Genomic DNA, 22,858 nt, shown 5'->3' on the forward strand with positions numbered 1-22,858 from the left:
TCCTATTTTATGACTGTGTGGTCACAGCTGAAATTAAAATGTTGAAGTAAATTATCCTTCTTCACTTCACTGGAGTGTGTGGCCAAGTTAATCAGCAGCATGGAGTTGCTGCGTGACACACAGAAGGCGCATCTTTTTGTCACCTTCCACAACAGTGACACTGTACAGGCACAGAACTTTATTGTTGAAAACACACTCAAATTCTTTGCCATTATCACACTAGCAGATCATGTAAAGATGGTCTGAATTGTGAGGTAATAGTCTGTTTACTGAGAGAAATGTCTGAACAGAAACACAAACTCTCCTTGTAACAGTTGATGAAGTTGTCCAAGGTTCCCAGAAGCCAGTGGGGATCTGAAAGAAGTACCTTACTGAACAGAAGAAAAAAATGTAGTCCTAGGACTCAACCCATGTTTAGCTATGCTTTGCTTAAGCAGCTATTTCTGTTCTTAGTTTTAGGGTAAGCTAGTAAAGCAGATTCTGGATTGAAATAATAATTTCTTTTTCCTAGCTAGAAAATAATGTTCTTTTCAGTGAACCCCCTTTCTTTCCAGCCTGTAGTCTACAGCCTCAGATGGTAATAATGATTTTAATATTTCTGGCTGAGAAATGTGGTCATTAATATTCTCATGCAGAATCACAGCAGTGTAAATTACATGGTACTCTGGAAACACAGCGGGAGGCGTTTCCTTCCTTGGACAGTTTATTACAGGGCCTTCATCCTGTGGCACATTACCCATATTTAATTTGCATGTTGAGTAATATCATTGTGCCAAGAAACAGCGTTCTCCTGGCTGGTGAGAATGCCTGTCTGTGACAGTAAGCTTTCCCTCATGGTCTGTGGCTTGTCCTAGGTGAGAGCAACAAGATAACAAATCAGGGCTGAAATTTTCAAATTCCTCCTAGGGATTTGACTACTGGTTTTAATAGGACTTATGAGGATTAACTCTTCCTCAGCCCTGAACACATCTACATTATTGTCTTTACTGAGAACAATATAAAAGGTTTCAAGAAGTTCCTTTTGTTTTATCTGCGGCCATTAATTTGGGTGTGAGATGTTATTGCTGGCAGTATGAGATTTTTAAAAAATAATCATAGAATCAGATTAAACACTTAGTGGACATCAAAGAAGGAACCCTGTCTGAACTTCCTGGGTTCATTCTGAGAGGAGTATGTTTAGCTGGGATGACTGCTTTACTGGGGACCATTCTAGGGATTGTTTCAAATAACAGTGGCAAAAAACAATAACTGTTTTTTAATTAGAACAAAATAAGACACATTTGCCTAATGAAGATATATTCAGCTGGAGCCAAGTGATTAAGTGGTACTTAAATTCATATTACAGTCTAAACTTCTGGAAGTTTCCAAATAAGTGTTAAATAAAGATGTAAAGGAGCAAATGTAATTTTGAATTGGGTTAGGATTTTTCTGAGTTGTATTTTTACATCTCTTAAAAACTACTTAGACTAAGCTTTTCATAACTTTTCTTTTTTTACAGCTGTTAAAAGACAATGATTTACTGTTCATCAAGGTGCTTCAGTTCAGGGGATTTTAGTGCATTGTTATTAGCATGTAGAAGTACAATGTTTTCATATGCCCCAAGTTCAGGGTTTTCCTCTATGGGCAGTTTTTCTGCACATGCTTGCAAAAGCTGCGACACAGTTGTGTGTCCTGATGTCAGTCACCTGGTGGAGCAGCAGGTGGAGGAGGTGATGTTTTCAGGTGCTGACCCATGCTCAGCTTGTGGTTTCAGAAAACACTACACAGCCTTTTGCTAGCACAGCATTCATCTCTGAGGTGGGTGGAGAAGAACTTCCATGCACATGGAGATAAAGGCACCAGAGTGCTGGATTGGAGGGGAAAATCCCTCAGAGAAATGGAGGAGTTAGCGGAGTTGCTATAGGAGTGGGGTGTGGGATTTTTCCCCTCTTCTGTATTTTCAAGACCCCATCAACATGCCATCCCCATGGGGACTTGGAGGAGGCCTGAATGATAAAGTTGCTCAGCATTAGTGTGATTCACATCTGAACATTGCCTGTGACAAGCTACATCTTCCTACCAATAAGCCAGCTGCTCTCTATAGCCTTTGAGGAAAAGAAAAGCCCAGAAGTTTTGCATGTACTGGCATAGGTAAGAGAAGGGCTGCTGGCAGATCACATTCTGTGTGATAAAATGAGATCAAAGACATATTAGTGCAAAAAGTCTGACATTGAACAGACTTTTAGCGTCTGTCAAGTGGGATGTTAAGGTGCCAGATAAGTTTTGGCCACAAATATTTTCTCTCTGCTATTTTGGATCAGATGCATTGGTTTAATCACGAATGAGAACTGGAAAATATTGCTTAGGGGATCATATATATACTTATAGGAAATGACCCTGAGACTGTTACCTTAGATCAACAGCTTTATTTTAAAGTCACACAAGTACACTCTGTGCCACCCTGAAACATCAGTCTCATTTGGCAAAACTTCCTGAAGTAAACCTTTATTTTGCCCTCAGAAAGTATTTGGTTTGGTTTTACAAAGAAAAAAATGCATATTTTTGACAGATGTATAGGCTTGTTACATCCCTACCTGTGTGCCAGTGAAGGTTTGAAAGCACTTACATCTCTTATCTTCCACACAGTCCTGAGATAAGGGAAGATTTCCATTAGGCATCTTCCTGGCTCTCAGATCTAAGGCAAATAATGTTCCTACTCTCTTACTGCAACATAATGCTAAAAAGCCATTGCAGCTAGGAGTGTATAAATGAGTAGGCTGAGGTCCATGCTTTGCCAAATTTCTCCCCAGCAGCGCAGGGCTGATTTTCCCTTTGGTCTGGGAGGATGCACACTGGCTGATTTTCCCAGCCTTGCTGTAGTGTGGTGTCTCAGTTGGCAGAGAGACACGTTGTCATGGGGCAGCAACCAGGTCTGAGAGTATCCATGTGCACCTTCCTTCCCTGCCTGTGCATTCATTTATGCAGGCAGACAGACTGTGTCCAAACTGCTGCACAGTGAGTGGATGTGGGGGCTCTCTGGAGGCCATGGAGGAAAGTGGCCATGGCTCTGGCTGTATGCTAAAAAGTCAAACTTCTCAGAGCATCATGATTTACATGTGAGGCTAATAAATGAATGAGACCTGGGGAGCAGCTCTGTGGAAAGGGACTTGAGGTCGGTCCTGGTGGAGCTCAGTGTGAGTGAGCAGTGTGCTGCTGCTGCTGCAAAGAAAGCCAGCAGGATGCTGAGCTGCATCAATAGGGGCATCACCAGCAGAGATGGAGAAGTCATTGTCCCTCTCTAATCATTGCTTGTCAGGCTGCACCTGGAATGTTGTGTTCAGCTTTGGTCCCCACAGTGCAAAAAGCTGTGGACAGGCTGGGGAGGGTCCAGAGAAGGGCCACAAAGGTGATCAAAGGCCTGGACAGGCTGATGCTTGAAGAAAGGCTGAGAGAGAAATGGATTTGTTCAGCCTTGGGAAAAGAGGCTTAGGGAGACCTCATCACCATGTTCCGGTATTTCAAGTGAGGCTACAAAGAAGATGGATATTCCCATTTGTAAGAAGTCGCATGGAAAACACAAGGGGTACAAACTTTTCTCAGGAAGATTCCAATTGGACAAAAGACGGAAATTTTTCTCAATGGAAACAAGCAGTCCTTGAAATTATCTTTCACAGGAAAAATGGTGCATTCCCCAGTATGGGTCACTTTTAAGATTCAGCTGCAATGGGTGCTGGTCTGTTTTGCCTAGACCATGCTTTTCCAAAAATCGGTTGATATTCTATGATTCTATATAATAAATTGCTTTCAGCACTGTTGTTCCAGCTACCCTGTGAACAAGCAGTGCTTGGTGTCCTGCATTACTTATTTTTTCCACCTTGCAGTCTCCCTGCTGTCCTGTGTTCCACCAAGAACAACGGGCAGAGCAGAGGTCAGTTTCTCAGCTAGCTGTGTTTTAGTGCAGCATGCAGAGAGAATTTTATCTGTTGGAATACCTTAACTGCATCTTAGGCAGGCTCCCTGAAATCCAGAAATTCATCTTGCTTAAAGCATGTGGAATGTGGTGCTTAGCTTAAAGGAAGACTCTTTCTCCTCAACTGGGAACCTCTTTAAAATCTCAGCACACCCACACACTGAAGGTCGGGCTCATTTGATGTGTACCCAAGCTCTCCCTGGGTGGTACAACACATTGCTGCCTCTGCACAGCTTTCCTTTTAATCTGCTGTGCTGGGGTTTTCAGCAGTGAGACTATTGCAGTCTCTCTGCAATACAGTCTCTCTGTAAAGAAACACTTTACACTATTTTTGCCAGTAAAAGGGTGAATTAAAAAAAAAGGAAAAGGCAAACTGCCTGTCTTTCTAAACAAACACATGGTTTGGGTCTTGGTGTGGATACATAGTTTTGCTGAGATATATGTTGATATGCTAGATGTATGAAGAGAGGTGTTTTCTCTTATGGAACATATACTGTCTTCTAATTCTCTCTATTATGGTAAACCTCAACTCAAGCCCTGTTGAAATTCCCGTTTTGGCTACCCAGCCTTCCTTCCCAAAATGGTACAATGCTGAGTGGAGGCAAATTATTTCATAGCTGTCATAATGGAGGACACTATTAGTGCAGTAATAATGTGAGGATTCCTAATTAGTGGAGTCAATACTTTCAGGGGTCAATTTCAGCCTCATTCATGGGTTAGACTGAAGTTCAACTAACACTTAAAGGCTTAAGAAGAGCCTATTAAAATGAAGCCTAAATTACAGAGGTCATAAAAAGAGAGATTTCTGTCCTTCAGTCAGTATCAGGGTCTTGTTCTTTCGTTTTCAGGTCTCCTTTAGTTCACACCAGTCACAGGCCCAGGTCTCATTCTTAAGGTGTCAAATAACTAGGAATCAGAGATATAAATTTCCTCAATCTGAAACTTTCTTGAAACCTGAGGCATACGTTAGGTATTCCAAGGTCTTTGCCTTTAAACTTACACAAGAAACTGATTATATTTGAGGCATATCTGTAATTAAACTGATTGACTATTTAAATATGTTATGTCTGTATAAAAATAATATTTTCCATTTCATTGATACTTTTCTGTTCACTTGCAATGGTGATACTTCTCACGTTGGCTAAGGAGAAACCAACATCCCTTATGCTCTCCAGGTAAAGGATGGCTTGTTGGACTAAAGTACTCATGAGGGAGACACAGGGTAGAGTTCCTGTTCTGCTGTTCTCTTATGTCTTGGATGAGATCTTGGAAAATCATCAAATAACTGCTGCTCTAGCCCCCAAGAAACATTATGTGAGAAACCAGGATGATGATTTTTTCAGAATTGGCATTTTTCTTTGAAATAGTTTTTGTTGACCAGTTTGGTCAACATAATTTATGATGAAGAACTTCTTGGTAATCTCTAATGTGAACAGCTTGTGTAAAGCATCCTGGCCATTACTGGAATGCAAGGTACAGTTCCAAGGGATGGGAGATGCCAAGATGGATTGCCATGCTTTTGCAAGGAGTTAGAAGCAGTTGAAAGTTGAAATGAACCTTTGGTCATTTAAAAACATACCTTCACAATCGTAGCCTTTTCTCTCTGCTCAAGCAAAACAATCTTTGTCCTTCTCAAACTCTTGTTCCACTGTGGCAGTGTGTCTCCAAGTAATCCAAACCATGGAAGGTCTGGGTGCATCTGCAAGCAGTATCCTGCTGCATCACCCCATGGAATGGCCATGATTCATCAAGTCTCAAATCTTTTAAAGATCTTGGTATCATTGAAGATGAAGGTTATAAATCATTTTGAGAGCAGCTGTTTTAAAATAGAGATATTTTCTCTGAGGAGACAAATTTAAAAACACATTTATTGCAGTTTTTCAATTTTACGTCAGAAATGTCTGAGCATATCCTATTCAATTTCCACTTCTTGTATCAAGTAGTTATTATTTTTCCAAAAATTTGTAACTAGGTTAGAAAGCACCACTAGTTCAATTATTAGTTTGATAAAAACAGCCTGAAAACCCAATGCTGACCACTGAGATGCTTCTTCAAACATCTCTTTTGATCAGTGCAGGCTGTAATGGCAACAACAATCATATTTGGAGGTCTACATGAGGAAAATATGTTTATGTAATTAGTCAAATTGGAGTTCTCTTTCACATATCTTTTGTAAATGCACATTAGAGCAATAATCACTCAGTAAATTTGTTGTTATCATCTGTTAGTAAGAGACTACAGATTATTCATATAAAGGGTGCTTGTTAAGGCTACATTTGCAGGGTCTCTGGCTGACCAAGTGATACTGTATTAATGGAAATAGTTGCTTTAAAGAAATTGCATCTCTTGAGCTGTTAGTGAAGAAAATAACAGGTTTCAAAGACAAGGCAAAAAATTCAACCATCACAATGTGTGAGAATGCATTGCTTAATATTACAATGCTTCACAGCTGAGAAAAATTAGTGTGGTGGTTTGCTGGAATACAGTACAAAAAGGTCACCTAGGCTTTTGCCAATCTCTTCTGATCAACAGTAATTTTTATAAATTTTCAGACAAGCAGAAAAGTTGTTTGGCTCTAAAAGCTGAAAGAAAACAAGTGGGTGTTTGAAATGAGGTGGCTTAGATTTTCTGGAATCCTTTGGAATCACCTGTGTCTAAAGTGTTAATTTTTAAGCAGGATTTGTCAGGTGTCCTTGGGCAGCACCCATTACTGGCTCAATAAATATATTAGTGTTGGTGTTGTGGCCCCCCCAGAACAGAGGCACCTTTGCACTTTTCAAATCTGAGTGGTGACTGTGCAGAACTAACCACAGCTGCAGCCAAGCCACAGCAGGCTTCATACCTTAATACCACACAATTCAAAAGGTGCACTGATCCTTTTTCAGAAGCCACTCTACTTACAGCAGCAGATGGAAACCTTATCTTAAAGGTTGAGCTCAGCCAGGTCATGTGTGAGAGCTTCTGGAGCTAGCATAGGGGAAAACTCTCATGCCTTCTCACATCCCCCCCCTTAACCTCTCACACTAGCTGGCTTCTGACCAGCTAGCTCTCCTGGTGGCTCTGTTTTCTTCACTTATACTCTTCTAGTTTTGGCACATTCCAGGCATTATCCTAAAATGCTTTCCTTAATGGAGTATGTCACTCTTTTCCCTCATGTCAACCCATACTCTCAGCTCTAAAGTGCCACATGTCAGAGCCCTCTTTACCTCTCAGCTGCAGCTGAAGCTGAGCAGTGTGTGTGCCATAGCCTTTGATATTCTTGCTTATACAGGGTAGAACTTTCGCTTGGCATAGCCCACCTTCCATTAAAGAGCCATTTTCAGTAATGGCCTACATTGGGAATCTTACAAAGAATTTTAAAAAGCATTTGACAGGGTGAAGTGAAAATATTTCCTGCTCTTTCACACAACACGTTGGACTATAGGTGTTGTCCTTCCTTTATCTTCAGGTATTTGCATGCAGAATCAGCTAAAAAAAAATTGCTTTTCTCTTAAAAAAAATAAAATTGAAACTCCTTTGAATCCTGTTTTCCCTTGGAGTATTTTCCCCACTCACTCCTCTTTATACATACATGTATGTTTGAAAATGAGAAATAGAAAAAACCTTTTTTTCAATTTGAAGGGATGATGCACACTGAAAGGATCTTAATTAAAATATGTTAAAAAAGAGTATTTCACTTTATTAATTCAAGTTCTGCTTGTGAGAATGTGAAAGGAAATGTTTTTATAAACTTGAGATTTTTATGAAAGCTTGTTTTTACTAGTTCTAAAAAACTGGGTTACACTAATTTGGTGATATTTCTGGGAAATTGAGCAGTTGAAAGGATAAAAATGGTTTTATGTTATCTTTGGATTTTTACTGTTACTTTGCTTAGAAATTAACATGCAAAATACAGTTGCCTTCAGAAGGCTTCACAACCATTATAAATTGCTCAAAGCTTGTTGTATTAACTTTTTATTTTGGAAAAAGTTTCTCATTATCCCAAACATATCCATGTAGTACCTGATCTTATTAGAAAACAAAGCAAAACAGAAATCCGAACCCCATGTTTCTCAGGAACTGAAGCATCAGTTCCATGGGGGATTCCATTGTTTCTAATACTTTTAACTGAATTTCAAAAGAGAAGCCAAATATTGTTTATTTATTGGAAAAACAAAAATTGCTTTTCAAGTAAAGGGAATGAGAGTGCTTAGGTATGATAGTGCCAAATGCCCATTTATTTTTCAGTGTTTTTATTCATTCTGTATGCATTTACTTCAAAATTAGAGCAAGATATCAATAACACTAGATGTATGATAATGGAATGTCCTGAATTAGGCTCTTTAAAATGAAAACTGTGTGCCCACTTCCCCGGTGCACTTCTCTTCAGGATGAGGGTCTATTGAAAGAGCCTGGTTTGGGACTTGATCTCACAAACATCAGGGACAGAAAAAGGATCTTCCACAGACTAATGATATCTGGGAAAAATCTGTGGCTTGTGGCAGAGTGGCAATCAGATAGCCACATCCCTGGAGATCAGTAAGGAATTTATGACATACACATGGACTCATAGCATAGTATTTAAAATTACATGTTCATCCTGAAGTGAATGAGAGACTTTCCAGTAGTATGCCAAAGAAATACTCCCACTATTTCTGCCATAGAGCACCTGTGAATCAGCACTTTCTTATTTCTATGTGTCTTTTGAAATTTCGCTGTACAGAACATCCTGCGGTTGGAAAATCACAGGCGTGTCTGCAATGCTCGAGAGGAGACAGAGCGATTCAAAGGCCCTCAGACTGTGATGGGAAACAGAGAACCAGACTTCAGGTGTAAACTGGAGAGAGCTTTGCTGCCAGCAAAATGTCCTTTGAGGTGGTTGCAGCTCAAAAGAGTTGAATTGAGAAGACCCAGAGTTTGACTAGAAGCCAAGAAAAAGATCAGCTCAGGTCAGTTAGCCTACCACACTGCATGTGGGGGATCTGTGATCGGGCACTGTCTCTGCCTGCTCTGAAATTGTGTAATTGAAGGGAGACAGTCTTCAAAGGTATCCTTGCCTGAATGGCAGCTCCTAGGACTTGCTAGGCACTGCTGATGGGGGACTCAGGAAACTGCTACAGCAAAGCACTGCAACTGGTGAGAGAAATACTCATGCAACAAATTGCAGCGTTCAGGGAGAGAGTCCTTGTGGAGGGACAGAAAAAGTATAAAGAGGGAGACCAAGCTGTTCAAAGGTATGAAAGCAGCAACTGAATAAGTTTGGACTCCTCATTCTGTCAGTCATGGAGTGCTGTGACAAAGACCTAAAATCATGGTGCTTGGTGACTTGAAGGTGACTTCCAGTTTTGTTATTATCTTTAGCTGATATTTAGATACCCCAAAACCTGAGGCAACCTCCTGTACTTTACACATCACTTTCTTGACATGTCTCAGACACAGCTGAGAGTACTTCTTTTGCAGGCATTTATAAAACCATGTGAGGAGGAGATGCAGGAAGCAGACATATTCAAGACTTAATGGATAATGGAACTTGGAATAACAACCATTCAAAAGGGTGAACTGAAATCATGGCCAATAGTTCATGATAATCACTCCATTGTGAAGAATGGTGTCAATGCCAAAGTGGTGATATTCCAGTACTCTTGCTTATAATGAAAAAAAGCAGGGAAAACTGTAGCTATTGGAAGAGAAAATTAATGTGAGTAAGGAAGAACAATTTCACTTTCTTGGAAATTATCCCCTCTGTCTTCTCATCTCTTTCATCAGAAATGTGTACTCACATCTACTCACAATTTCCTTCCCCCAAATCCTAAATGCAAAAGCCCTCATTGGGTGATGAAGACATTGCAGTTTTAGCCTAACTGCACAAGATATTATCTGATGTCAAAATTCTTTTTTGGCCTCCCAGCAAGGGCACAGGGTTGATAAATTTCTGGGCTTTTCCTTTAACCTCTCCTGACATCCTAGAGCTCTAGCATTATTGTGCATTTCACAAATCTCTAACTGCATCAGAAAAATTTGGTGACCTGAGGTCGAGATTCAGTTGAGTTCTGTCATCATTGAAGCCTGCTCTCAATTCTGGTTTTGGCAGGCTGGCTACCTGACTTTAATGAAGTTGATGTGTGAGCACTCCAGATCTGAAGACATAAGCAGAAAACTCACAAAGCTGAAGCTAGATCATTTGGAGGCAAATCTGAACATTTTAAATATGTGCCAGTGGTTTCTTCCATGGGTTTTGGAAGTTAGATAGAAATTTCCACTGAAAATTTCAGCTGCTTTGTAGTGGTTACTGCTGAGGCTAACCAGGTTTGGAGTGGGTCTGCTGACTGGATTATGTTGATCCCTTGAGCAACAAATCTTGCAATAGAAAGAAGCAGAAAGCAGAAGGTTTCTAATGGAATTTCTACCTAGAAAACCTCATTTGAGACATGCTCGTCTATGGAGAAGCAGATTCCTTCCATCATATTTGATGGCACCAAGGACTTCATGTGGTCAGGGAAGCACAGATTTCTTCACAGCAGGAGAGAGTACCAGGAAAAGTTTTCCTCTAGAAGCAGTCATGCAACTTAGAGGCAAAATTCAGCCCTTAAAAACTGATGATCCAAATGAAGTTATTATTTCAATACTATTGTTACTGGTCTGGTGTTAGTGAAGTAATGTCATTTTTCTGAACAAAATGACTCAGCTCCTTCCAGAAGAAAAAACTGAGCTCTGGTGCTGATCTCTGCCTGTCCCTGACATACTAGGGTTGTCATGGTGTCTCAAAGGACCTAGGGAAAAGCCACAAGAACTCCTAAATAATTTGGCAGTAGGGAAAATGCCCTCTTGTCATAAAGTTTCCCTTAGCCCTGTATAGAACAAGATCTATCTGTCTGAGAAACAGCTAACTTCTAGTTTAAGAGTTAAGGGCAGGCTTATGTTTATTAAACTTCTTTTGAAAATAAAGCAATTTATGTTTCCAGTGCAGAGATAGTCAGGGAAAGTGTGTTGCTTATGAGACAGATTTGGCCCAACTCCTACCTTTGGAGTGTGATAATCAGATCTGGATAAATACACATGGACTTTTCTCTTCTGGGAGGGCTGGACCACATCATGCTGAAATGGCAACAGCTGGCAATATATTTAATTTTTATCAAGTATATTTGGATGATCTTTCTTACCTTGGCAACAGTATCGATGATCCTTGTCAATCATTCCAAATGCAGTTTCTCCTTCTGTGGTTTCATGGTTCCTTTATTGCAAATTCACCTGGGCCAAATTCTTACTCAGCTTTCTTTTGGGAGGAAAAAAGTCACAGAAATGCCTCTGAGGACTTGTATAATTGAATGCTCAGGAAGAATGTAAGCCAAAATATTTGATCTAGTTTAGGAGCTATAGAAAACTGCATCTCAGTTGTCCCATGTCTGGGCTACCACTGGTTTATCCAAACTGCAAATGTTGAGGGTTTTTTTTCATTTTCACTGTTTAAACTCTGCCATCCTTCCCTGAATTCCTTCATAGGCTCAGTAGCAAGGTGAAAGTTCTCCCATTCAATGCCCTTTTTACTTCAAAACTGCTGACATTACTGACCTCATGTCTCACTAAATACTTTGCAGCATTTCCATCCTCTTTTGAATACTGTGTTTTTAGGTCTCTCCTGGGCATTACAGTCCTGTTGAAGGGCCAGCTGTGTGAGAAGCCGCTGAAGAATGTCCGTGACCTCGTAACTCCTGAATCCTCTGCTTTTCCTCTATAGCTCCAATTAAGGTATGTGACAGCTGGGCTTTTTTCACGTGTGCAGAATGGACTTGTGAAATAGGTGGTATCCATAAGGTTAAGAAAGTGTCTGTCTCTCTTGGGGTGCTCTACTCAGAGTTGTCAGAGCTCTTAAGGCACCCTGAGCACCATCACATGGGTATTTCTTGGGAGAGTTCTTGAATAAAGAGAAGCCAGCACATGCTGCTGAGCGTTAGTGACCAGCCTTGCTTTTTTATGTCCTCCTTATGGGATGAGTATTGGTGCTGGAGTACTTTTGTCCTGTGGCTGTGTGTGCATGCAAACAGGCTCAGTCACTCAGGGAGTGCATGGGCTGTGCTTGGAGTGGGACCACACTCATTATTTGGGCTGTGCCACTTGTACCACTCACAAGCTACTTGGATTTTGCTAGAGTAGAACTCAGTAGAAGTCATTGAGAACTATTTTAGACAGATTTGGAAAATATGTTGGGACTGTTTTTGTTTGCTCATGAAGACAAATGCTTTAGTTAGAAGTTCTTAGAATCAGAAGACAGAATTATAAAGCAACCCCAAAATCACAAAAAAATTTAAATAACCTCATGACACTAAATGGAAGCCTCAAGACTTTCCAGATCTTCCACTAAGTTCATTCTTCTTCCTAGAAAAACAGAATATTCCCCATATCCTTTATCTAAGAGCTCTTTTTTCAATGTTTACAGAATGGGAGATTAATTCTATGAAAAAGTCAGGACTCCTGGGTTGTAGGGTAGGCAACTCACTCAGAGCAACAAGAAGAGGTTGATTTATGGCCTGCTGCTAATTGGAGTTGCTCATAGAATTGGGATGTGTTATCCTGTAACTCGCAGAGAGACAGATGACTAGGCACAGGGGAAGATGAGTGAGAGATTAATTTGGTAAAATTCTCTATGATTTACTGTTTGGTTTCCCCAGCCATCCCACTGGACATCACTTTCACACAGTAGCTAGAGTCTGCAATATGCAACAAGAAGGTTCCTGCAAATTTGCAAGGGGCTGTTACTGACCATTTTCCTCTCTGATTTACAAACATTTGCCCAAGAAAAGGAAGTAAAACTTTAGTAAGTGGGGAAAAAATGCTTTATTCGGGCTTTTATTTGTGGGAAAATATTTTAAGAAAACATGTTTGGTACAAATTATGTTCTATATCTCCTTGGGTTATTTTCTTTCTTCTTTTGTGAGATGACTTTATTATCTTCCTGGGTTTTTCATCATTATAATGGTTGTGGTTGATGTAAGGGAAGGGTCTTATGATTAATATTTCATTCTGGCAAAGATCAGATCAATACTTTGTGCTCTCTTTTTTAAACTTAATTTAATATAGGCTGCTTCTTTTCCAGGGTTGGTAACTTCCTCCACAACTTTTCTGTCTACTGGCCTTTTACACTCTTGTAAATTTTTCTCTCACAACTTTTGATTTAATATTGATATTGGGACTCAGAAGGAGAGCTCCTTCCAAGAAGAGGGGCAAGATTAGGTGTCCAGACTTTGTTCACTCTGCAGCTTTTTTTGGACTGTATCAGCTCTTGTGAATTATGTGGACTCAGGCATGAGTCCAGCTTGTCAGGAAAGCTCTAACCCTCCTGCACCTCCTTATCATGTCCAAGAATACTCAGGAGGAGACACAAATAGGGAAACAGAGTAAGAAATTTTTGAGCTCTGCTTCTCTTCCTGATTTTTATCTCCCTTTTCTGGCTTTGTCATATGAGGATCTTTCACATGGATTGTGTGCTTTGCTGCACCTCCGTGTAGCAGGAAGATGAGGACAGCTCTCAGATGTAGGGTACTGCTCATGTTGTGCCTTGCTCTCCTTAACGCTCTGAAGAACAGCCTAAATATGCCTGGGGAATGTCTGTGGCTTCAATCATATGAGAACCCTTGTTGTGCAGACAAGGTGATGAGATTTTAAATAAATGAACCTAGTATGGGTAGCAATTGTTATATCATAGCTTCTGAGGACTGTAAAAGTAAGAGCAAGATGCAGGAGCTAACGGTTCTAAAAATATTGTAAAAGAGCACATTGGTTTGTGTGCTGGAAGGAACTGGAAACCTACACATCTGCTGATATTTCAAATATCCATTAAAAGATATAAACTGTAATGGACCCTGATCCTTGATTGTCACTGACTTCCCTTGAAACAGGTGTCCTGGGTTGACTACATGATGTTTTTATCCCCATCAAAAGCTCATCATATTTGAGCTTATGATGGAGAGGTAAATTGCAAATGTATCAATTCCTTACTTTTTTTTTCTTTGATTTTGTTTGTTGTTTGTTTGGGGGGGTTTTGTTGTGTTTGTTTGTTTGTTTGTTTGTTTGGGGGTTTTTTTCCTCCATGGATTGACTCTCTCTCCCACTTCTGGGAACATCAGGACCTCGCTAAGAGCTGCTCCTCTTCTGAGTCTTCTAGTAAACACAGGGTTGCTGACTGGAAATCCCCTTCTCTGTCTGTCCCTCACAGTGGATCACAGGCAGCACTCCAGTAGGAAATATCTCAATCTTCTAGGTCAAGTGGGATCCCATCACTCCAGGGCACGTGGCCAGGCCCTTTGCTTTGCTGTTGCCTTCCACAGCACATCAGTGAAGAGCATGAGGTGCCTTTCTGTTGTTCACTTTATGGGTGATTTTGGTCACAAATGCATATACTAACTCAGCCTGGCCTTGGTTCATTATTTCAGTACTTTCCCTGCCAGCATGGATGGTTTGACCACACATTTCAGTGCTTTGCCATACAGACTATTTTTCATGTTTGCCCAGTGGGATGGCGCTTGTTCATTTGTTTGGGGGTTGTTATTATTCTTTTTAAAAGTATTTTGGATGATGTTTGCCTGTGCAAATTGTCAAGGGGAATTAAGAGACCTGAAATAACTTGTAACTCTATTATGAGGACATTTCCTAGAATGAACAAATGTCCATCCTGATAGATTTGTGAAACTAGAGAAGAAATTGAATTTTTTGTGTTCAAGTAGAACTTACTGTCAGCAATGATACACAGCCTCTGACTTGACTGTGTGCTGCTTATGTTGGACTCAGAAGGAAGGTTATAAAGGAAAAATGAGACCAGAGATGTGGCCAGTAAACTCTTCAAGATTCCTGTTTCATGCCCGGTAAGAATAGGACTCCCAATGATAATAAGCAGAGAGAGAAGAATGAAGGCAAGGAGGAAGGTATGTGTGAGACTGCTAGGGAGAAGCGAACCTGAGAAAAAGTGAATTTGTTGATTTACAAGGGAGACAATTTTTTCACTGAATGAGGGTACTGTATAATTTTCTTTAGTCATTTTGAATATCGAGATATGGAAATAGAGGATCAGTCTAGAGTTATCTCTTTTCATCAATGGCATGTTTTTGTAAGAATATGCAGAGATTTCTTTCTTATAATAGGCATTTTGTATTACTTGGAAAACTATCAAGAAAAGGATCCCTGCATACAGAAAACACTTACTTTCCATACTCAAGGTTCACTTGGCAAGGAGAGAGAATGAACTGGTGCTGTAATGAGTTCCCTGTTCTGAAAAAAAAAAATAAAATAGGAAGGGCATGGTGAACAAAGAAAGAAATGTTCATAAATCCAATGTGTCCTTGAGGAGAACAAGGCTTCCAAGGCTTAGAAGATAAAGCAGCAAGCTCTGAGACTCACAGGGGCAGAAATTAATGGCAAACAGGAAAAGAATTAAAAGGCTTCAATCATTAGTAGTTTCAAAGGAACAGTTCCCTTTGTTTTCCTTGCCTTAAATGGAGGTTGATGTGGATCCTGGAGAACTAGACTTAACCTTGATGCAGAGTCTGAAAAGAAGTTTGAAAGAAACATTTGTGGCTGTTGACCCAAATGATAACTCAACACTGAGCATGGTGCTGCACAGAACTGATGTCAGCCCCACGGAACCTGGTTGATTATGCCCTTATATCTTCACAACCTCCTGGGAGTACCAGAAAACACCATCTCCACCCCTCAACTTGAAAGTGATAATGGGACAGAGAGGACATCTGGGCTTCCATGGGAGTGAAGCTCTCAATCAGTCTGTCAGTCAGTCAGTCTGGTTTTCACATCTCTGTTGTTTGTGCTCTAAGGTTTGCAGTGCTGAACTGTAGCCATATGATCACTGAGCTTGCTGTCTGATCTACTCTGTGTGAGGAGATGCATTCCTCCCCTCTCTGGTGTACCTGAATACAGTGGGATGAACACCCTCTGGAGCTGTCTCTCTCCATTTACTGCAGAGAAAGCATAAACAACTGAGCTGATGTAGGTTATATCAAACCCCTCACTATGTATGGTGAGAGGAGAGGAATATAACCTGAGCCCACTGCAGATAGGTCTGAATGTGTCAAAGAAAGCAAAATCAGAGTGAAGGCTACAGTAAGGTGGGTGAGAAGAAGCCAAGTGGAAATGAGGATGACAAATCCTTACTGCAGGGTCTGTAATGTAAAATGTGATCTGCAGGTGTGACTGAGTTAGTGGCGCTTGCTGTGATACCATTGACTGCTGAAGCCTGGCTGTCCTGTAGGACACAGAGGTCCAGCTGATGCAAGGCGATAGCAGAGAATTATGTGAAAGGCCACCACCCTGCTATCACTGGATGTAGTGACTTCCAGGATGGCTTTCTGAGAGAAAAGAGCATTGTGGGCAAAGAGGAGACAGAGGCCTGTGCTGACCAAGAGGGTGGACAGATGACAGAGTGAGGAAGTAATGGAACAAAAAGGGTCCAGCCTGCCTGAAGAAGCCTTTTCCAGTAGGGAAATTAAGGCATGCCCAGCTGAGGGGAACAGAGTTTATATCGTATAAGGCCCCAAAAGTGGTTTCATGAATGAGGGAGACAAGATATAGAAGATAATTTCAGAATGATTGTGGTGTTCAGATCTGGGTCATTAGGCTGAGGACCAAAGAGCTGAGCAGCCTTGGTAGACAGCAGGGGGTTTTTGGGCTGTGAGTTCCTGCTTTCCTCGTAAAGGTTGCAATATGAAGGGAAAACAGAAGTTCTCCCTGAGAGAAGCAAAATTTGGCTAACCAAGTACCTTGATGCCCTATTAATTACTGTCTTTTTTTTTATTGCCTGTGATCTCTTCAGACACAACCTAAAACATGTTGTGCTGCCATTTCTTTCACTTTTTTCCTGTGGAGGTGGAAGATGTGCAAAACCTGTTGAAAAATTCATGCACTCCAGGGGTTTACATAACACCTGTGAAGGTTTTTTATCAATCAAATTTCTGAATATATCTACTTTTCCAACCATCCTACAAACTGAGACAAGTGTTTTTATTTCTCAAGCAGGGAGAACTTTGGACCAGGTGACCCACTGTGGTCTCTTCTAAAATTCCCTGTTCTGTGAGGTAGCCACAAGATTTTCAGAGTTCACACCATGTTGAAACAGGCCACTGTGAGGCTATGCTGGGAATAGACTGGAAACAGCCTCTCAGTATATCTGATTACTTTGTTCCTAAGCTATTGCCTTGGACCACAACAGAGATAGCTGGAGATCCAACATCAGTTGCATCGATGTGAAGGGGAAAAGTAGATGAGGTTGATTTGAGCATATTCAGTGTTCCCTGAATGCTAATGAAAAGAGAAACATGTTTGGCACCATTACAAGTCAAGCACCCTGAGGATTTCAAAATAGTGTCCTTTTTTATAACAGTAATAAATTTGTCAGTTATGTGGGGAAACATTGTGAAAAATGAATGTCTTTTACTGCATTCAGAACTGCTGTTCCAAATCCAGTGAGATAATGGCCAATAAAACTTTGAGCTGGGAGGTTGAGTTCTGCATTGCTAAAGCTTCATTATGTGTGGTTTTAGAAAATGTACACATGTGCCAGAGTGTCTCATTGTTCTTTTGCTGTTTTATTATTTTGTCACTATGAAGTGGCTCTAATTTCAGCTGTGAAATGCAAGTTTAGCTTATATTGATCCTGCTGTCTGTATACAGGTCCTTAGCAACTTTGCAGGATGTTGTTAAGAGCAGTTAGGTTTTATATGCAGCTGAACCATACTATACTCTGTTCCCTATCAAAACAGATTTCACCCCAGTCCAAATGTACTTGATGAATCTTTTTCTTTCTTTTTTTTTTTCTTTGCATTGTAGAGGGCTGTAATTGAGATCCCTCAGATTTTCTGAATACTTAGAGGGAGTCAAGAGCCAATCTATTTTTGCATTCCAAGGCAGAGAATGGGACTGCAGTTCCCAGAACTGTTTTGTTAAATGGCAGGCTCTGAGAGGGGCCATAGCGTTCTCTTGTCTTTATAGTACGTGGATTCTCCATTAGGTGTTAGGCTGACATTCTCCATTAGATTCCCTGTTGCAACTTCTAGGATAATACAGGCTTTCTTAATGTCTTTGACAAATCTTGTTTGAAAAATATTTATACTTGGTCAGACTGGAATACAGTTAGGAGCTCTTCTATAACCAGGTTCAGTTTTCAGCACTCAATGAAAGTACTTCATCTCATGAGAAGTTAGCATCCAAATCCAAGTACATCATGTTGCCAGTCAACTTTTTGGTTCTTTAAGTATTATAAATCCAATTCACAACAATGACACTCCATGTGTAGTGTCAGGGTTTTTTTCCCTAACTGTGGTGTACAGTTTATAAAATGTTGCATAAGCTAGTACCCATTAGCAGATCCTTGGAGGGATGGCATTACAGACACAATGACTTCAAAAAGCTTGAAAATACTGCAGCCTTTAGGATGGGATATGTGAGTTTATTTTGTAGTGACCAATGCTATGCTAGGAAAAATGAACACCTTATGCTGGAACAAAACCAATAGACAGGGGTACATGCTTGTGTAAAAAGCCTACCCAGACAAATCACAGAGTATTTTTGAACAGAGAAATGATGTGGAACATAAGAACTGGCTTAGTGTAAACCAGGCAATGGTGTTGGCAACACCAGGGATGTTATGAAAGACTGTGAGGACTGTGTATTAGTGCAGCATTGTGGGTATCTCTCATCTCATCAAAACTGAACTCCCTGAGGGACTGTGGCAATTGTTTTCTCAGCATAGATGGACAAATCCATGATAAAATTATTCCTTTGAACAGCACTGAGACTTTGCAAGGGAGACTGGGCATAAAGCACAGTAAGACCATAACAATTTCAAAAATTATTCTGGACAGAGAAGGGCAGGAGAGTTTGTCATGGGCTGCCTCCCACCATGCTCTGCTCCAAAGGACAAGTGTGTGGGAGAGCACCAGAGCATTTTGTCAATCCTCTCTTACAAAGGAAAGCTCAGTGTTGACAGTACATCTGCTAGAGGATCAGAAAATGGAAATTGTTACTCTCCCCTACCTCTCTTCTATCTCTGACACCTTGTCTGTTATTCGTGGTTTTGACACAGTGCTATCGCATGTATCTATCTCGGGCTGTGTAATAGAAGTGCTGTACCAAAAGAGTGCAGAGAAACTTGCTGCTCCCCCTATCAGGTTACAGCACACATGTACCACTGGAAAAACTCTTTCTGAAGTCACTTGATCAGATTTTGTTATTGGTCATATGCATTTGGAGAAATGTCTTCAGTACTGTCCCATGGATTATGTACAGGTAATGAGGGGGATCGGATCCTTCATTTTATCTAAGGAGTCAAAGGCAATTAAAGTCAAAGGATTTTAAAGGAGGCAATTGAAATCAGGTGACTACTTTTGTTTTGGTTTATTTTAGAGGCAGACATTAAGGTTTTGAATCTGTTTTGTCTTGCCATCAGAAGCAGTCAGGTTTATCAGAGTTAAATTTAGAGAACTAAAATATAAACCAAAAGCACTTAAAACCAGCAACATCTTTCATCTTTTTCAAGTGAGTGTGTTTGTAAATAATACAGTATTATGAAACAGACTTCTAATTGTGTGTTAGTGTTTCCCCTGTAAGGATGCTGTGCAAGGAGCAGAATTCCACTAAATACTTGGAGATCAGCTCCAAAATGCAGAGAGGTCCAGGTGGTTCCCTGACATCCACATGGAGTTGATGACCTAATCTTCTTCCTCTGTAACTGAGGAACTCCTTTACTCTTCTGCTCCTTCTTCCACTACTGGCCAACAGGCTGCAAACCAAGTATCCCTTCCAGTGCAGTCTGTGTTTGCTGAAACTCTGGTAGCTCCACTCTGGCCAGGTGCTCTCCTCCCACTCTCATACCTGTACACTTTTCTGGGGACAAGCACTGGCACTTGAAGGGCTTCAGTGCCTGCTACCAGGGCTGGCCACTCTGCACAGCCCTGCTTAGGAAACAGGATCTGTAAAGGAGTGCCACTGAAGTCCTCTCTGATGGTTTTTGGCAAGGAAGCAAAGAGGAATGCTCAGTTTTACCATGGGAGATTTAAAGCTTCTGTGCTGGTCTCCAAAGTCTCCCCTGGAGCAGCTGAATGGGAGCCTTATGTGGGATGGGTGGGTTTGGGTCAGGACCAAATCACAGGACTGAGTGGTGGGAAGATGGGGGAGTCCCAGTTCAGGGCACACACCCTCTGTATTTCACTTTGGATGTATTATTTTCTGATGGAAGGTGAAATGTTCATCCCCTGTCCTTTCTTTTTTATGGAATTGCTTTGCCCACTGCTAATTTAAATCTCAGGGATAAAATAAATCTTTGTGTTCAAATAAAAACATAAAGCTTCACTCTAGAGGCAATTAAAAATGAACAGACAAAATATTATAATATACTGAACAATATGCAAATGCTTTTTAACTTTTTCCACAAGAATACATCTGCAGATCTGTATGCCATTGCAGAGATTACTCTGGAGGGATTTGATCCATAAAACAGAACAATATACTGACTTTTGATCTTTACTGAAGTGGTGAGTGAATGGAAATGCAAAAAAAAAAAAAAAAAAAAAAAAGAAAAAAAAAGAAAAAAAGAAGGAAAACAGCACAGAGGGTAGAAATTGTGGAGAATACACCAGGAATTTCTGGAACATTTTACGCTTCAAAAATATGCACATGTGGGTTTTGAACTGCTCCATGATTTTTATGGGATCTGCCTCAAAAAGTCTGTCAGAAATGTTAGGGAGCCAAGGCTCTCATACTTTTCGGGCCAGACTCTGACAGTAATGCCAACCCAACAGGAAGGTCCCCAGGAGCCTTTTGTAGATAAAGTGGGCACACCATGCAGAACACTGATATCGCAGATATCAACAACACATAGTCACTGGGAATGGTTCAAACGCCCAAAAACTCTCTGAGGCTGGAAATGGCAATGACAAATTTTTGCTGGAGTAAATATTACTTTTACCTCAGATACTGCAACTAACTTGACAGAAGTCAGAAGTGCAGTCTTCTGCCCAGATCAAATTTGTCCTGCTGAGCAGTCTGCTGGTGGAGAAAGCTGGAGTCTGTGACATTGAAACCCTGGTGAGAGACTCTCTGTTACCTCTCTTCTCACAATATTGAATTTGCTAGTTTTTATGTCACATACTGCTGATGGTACAATAGAAAGACAAAGTTGATGGTTCTCCATCTGTCATCAGAAAGTTGTCTATCTGGCCTAGGGTTACTTAGTAAGTTAGTTAGTTAGTTGTTAGTTTCTCAAAGATTCCTCCTTTTCCTATAGACAACCTACACTACAGAAAAAGGATTAATTAAAATAGAAACAGAATAGAAGCTGGAGGGGGAAGCTGGAGGGAGAGCCATTGTGATGAGGTAACTTTCTCTTGAATTAGTGCGATTAGGTTGTGTTATGATCAGACTCTGTCATGGAAAATTAGTCCCAAAGATGACCTTGAGAGATCATTAAACCATATTTCCTTCTGAAGGCAAGTGCAAATTTATCAACATCTTCCCTGACAGATGTGTGTATAACTCATTCTTAAAGATACCCAGAGATGGAGGCTTGAAGTTGGGGCCTCAGAACTTAAAACCCTTTAGCCAGCTATAGCAATGAGCAGCTGTGATTACTAGAATTAAGCTTATATTCTAAGGAGCTGGAAAAACCAATCATAATTTAAATATCTGAGTGTGTAGGCTAAGTAGCAAAACCACAAAGATAATTAAAAATTAAGTTTTGTAGACAGGTGAGACAGTAAACATCCTGGTTTTACTGCCTTTTTCAGTTTGTTTGTATGGGTTTTATCCCTTTATTTAAAAATTGAGTGCTTTCTCTGTCTTTTATGGTACAGTTTGGACTAAAGACATGTAAATATCTTAATATCTTTTGGTAAGGAGGAGCACATTGTTTGGTTTTAACTGAGAATAATTTTCTATCTTCATTTCACATGGGGTGGAGGTGAATAGTGGAGGGTGGCAAGGCAATAAGTAACCAGTTAAGACTCTCCAACTTCTTACCTGCCTTGACATGGATTTGCAAAAACTGCTGCTGAGAATCCTTATCTAGTACTTGGGTTTATCTGGTTTAAATGTCTGGATAACTGCTTTTGTCTCTTTTGTGCTTACTATGGCCTTCTTTTAGAATCCTTTCTCTCCAAAACTGCTGAGGGATGTATGGGGAAAATTGTCTGTGAACTGAAGTCTTGACTTCAGAATTAGGTCATGAGTTATTGTCTGAGAGTTCGGTCCTTAAAACGAAACTGTCAGCAAGAATCATTGAAATTGCTAGGAAATACTCTGTTAAAAAATCAGCTTGGTTTTACCTGCACAGCAAAGGAGGCTGCTGTTTGTACTTTCAGCAAGGCTGGGATTTAGACATTAGTTAGGCTTGTTTTGTGGCACAGACTTAGTTCTGGCACATACCTTCATCTCTCTGATATTTTGCTACAGAGCCAACATAGTTAAGGCTGCAGTGTTTTGAACTGAGTGCATCCTTTACAGATATGAATCCCTTTTCTAAAATGGGGAAAAGTGAAGTATATTGTGACTGACAGCTCAATCTCAGCTTTGCATCTAAACAAAACCCTGGTCTATGTGCAAGGCAGGAAGTGAATTGCAGAGCTTCACAACCAGCACAGAAACCTACATTCTGCTTGCAAATACACCCTTCAGCACTTCCACAGGGGCTGTAGTTCGGTCCCCTGCAAAAAAGGCAGCAATCTTGGCATGGAATAGGATGTAAAAGCTATGTTGTGATGCACACTCACAATAAGACTGCCTTACAGCAGGTAGGAAATCTTCTAATTGCTTACAGGATGTGGTGGAAGGTTGCCTGCATTCAAAGGCTTTGTGAGAAAATGAAACTGAGTGTGGCAGAGCAGGACTTTGTAGGTTCAGTCTGCTCCCATGAAACTGCAGTTAGGTCAGATGTGGTAC

General features: G+C 40.6%; 1 long non-coding RNA gene across 3 annotated transcripts in view; it reads left to right on the plus strand.

Moving 5' to 3' along the window:
* The window catches only part of LOC134420844 (uncharacterized), a 155,238-nt gene that overhangs the window by 125,789 nt on the left and 6,591 nt on the right, over nucleotides 1–22,858 (plus strand). For all 3 annotated transcript variants that reach the window (XR_010028430.1, XR_010028429.1, XR_010028431.1), the window contains 2 exons: nucleotides 8,652–8,877; nucleotides 11,558–11,674. This is a non-coding gene — a long non-coding RNA (uncharacterized LOC134420844). The remainder of the gene's footprint in view (nucleotides 1–8,651; nucleotides 8,878–11,557; nucleotides 11,675–22,858) is intronic.

Source organism: Melospiza melodia, chromosome 1 (genome assembly GCF_035770615.1).
Source record: "Melospiza melodia melodia isolate bMelMel2 chromosome 1, bMelMel2.pri, whole genome shotgun sequence".
Taxonomy (NCBI): Eukaryota; Metazoa; Chordata; class Aves; order Passeriformes; family Passerellidae; genus Melospiza; species Melospiza melodia.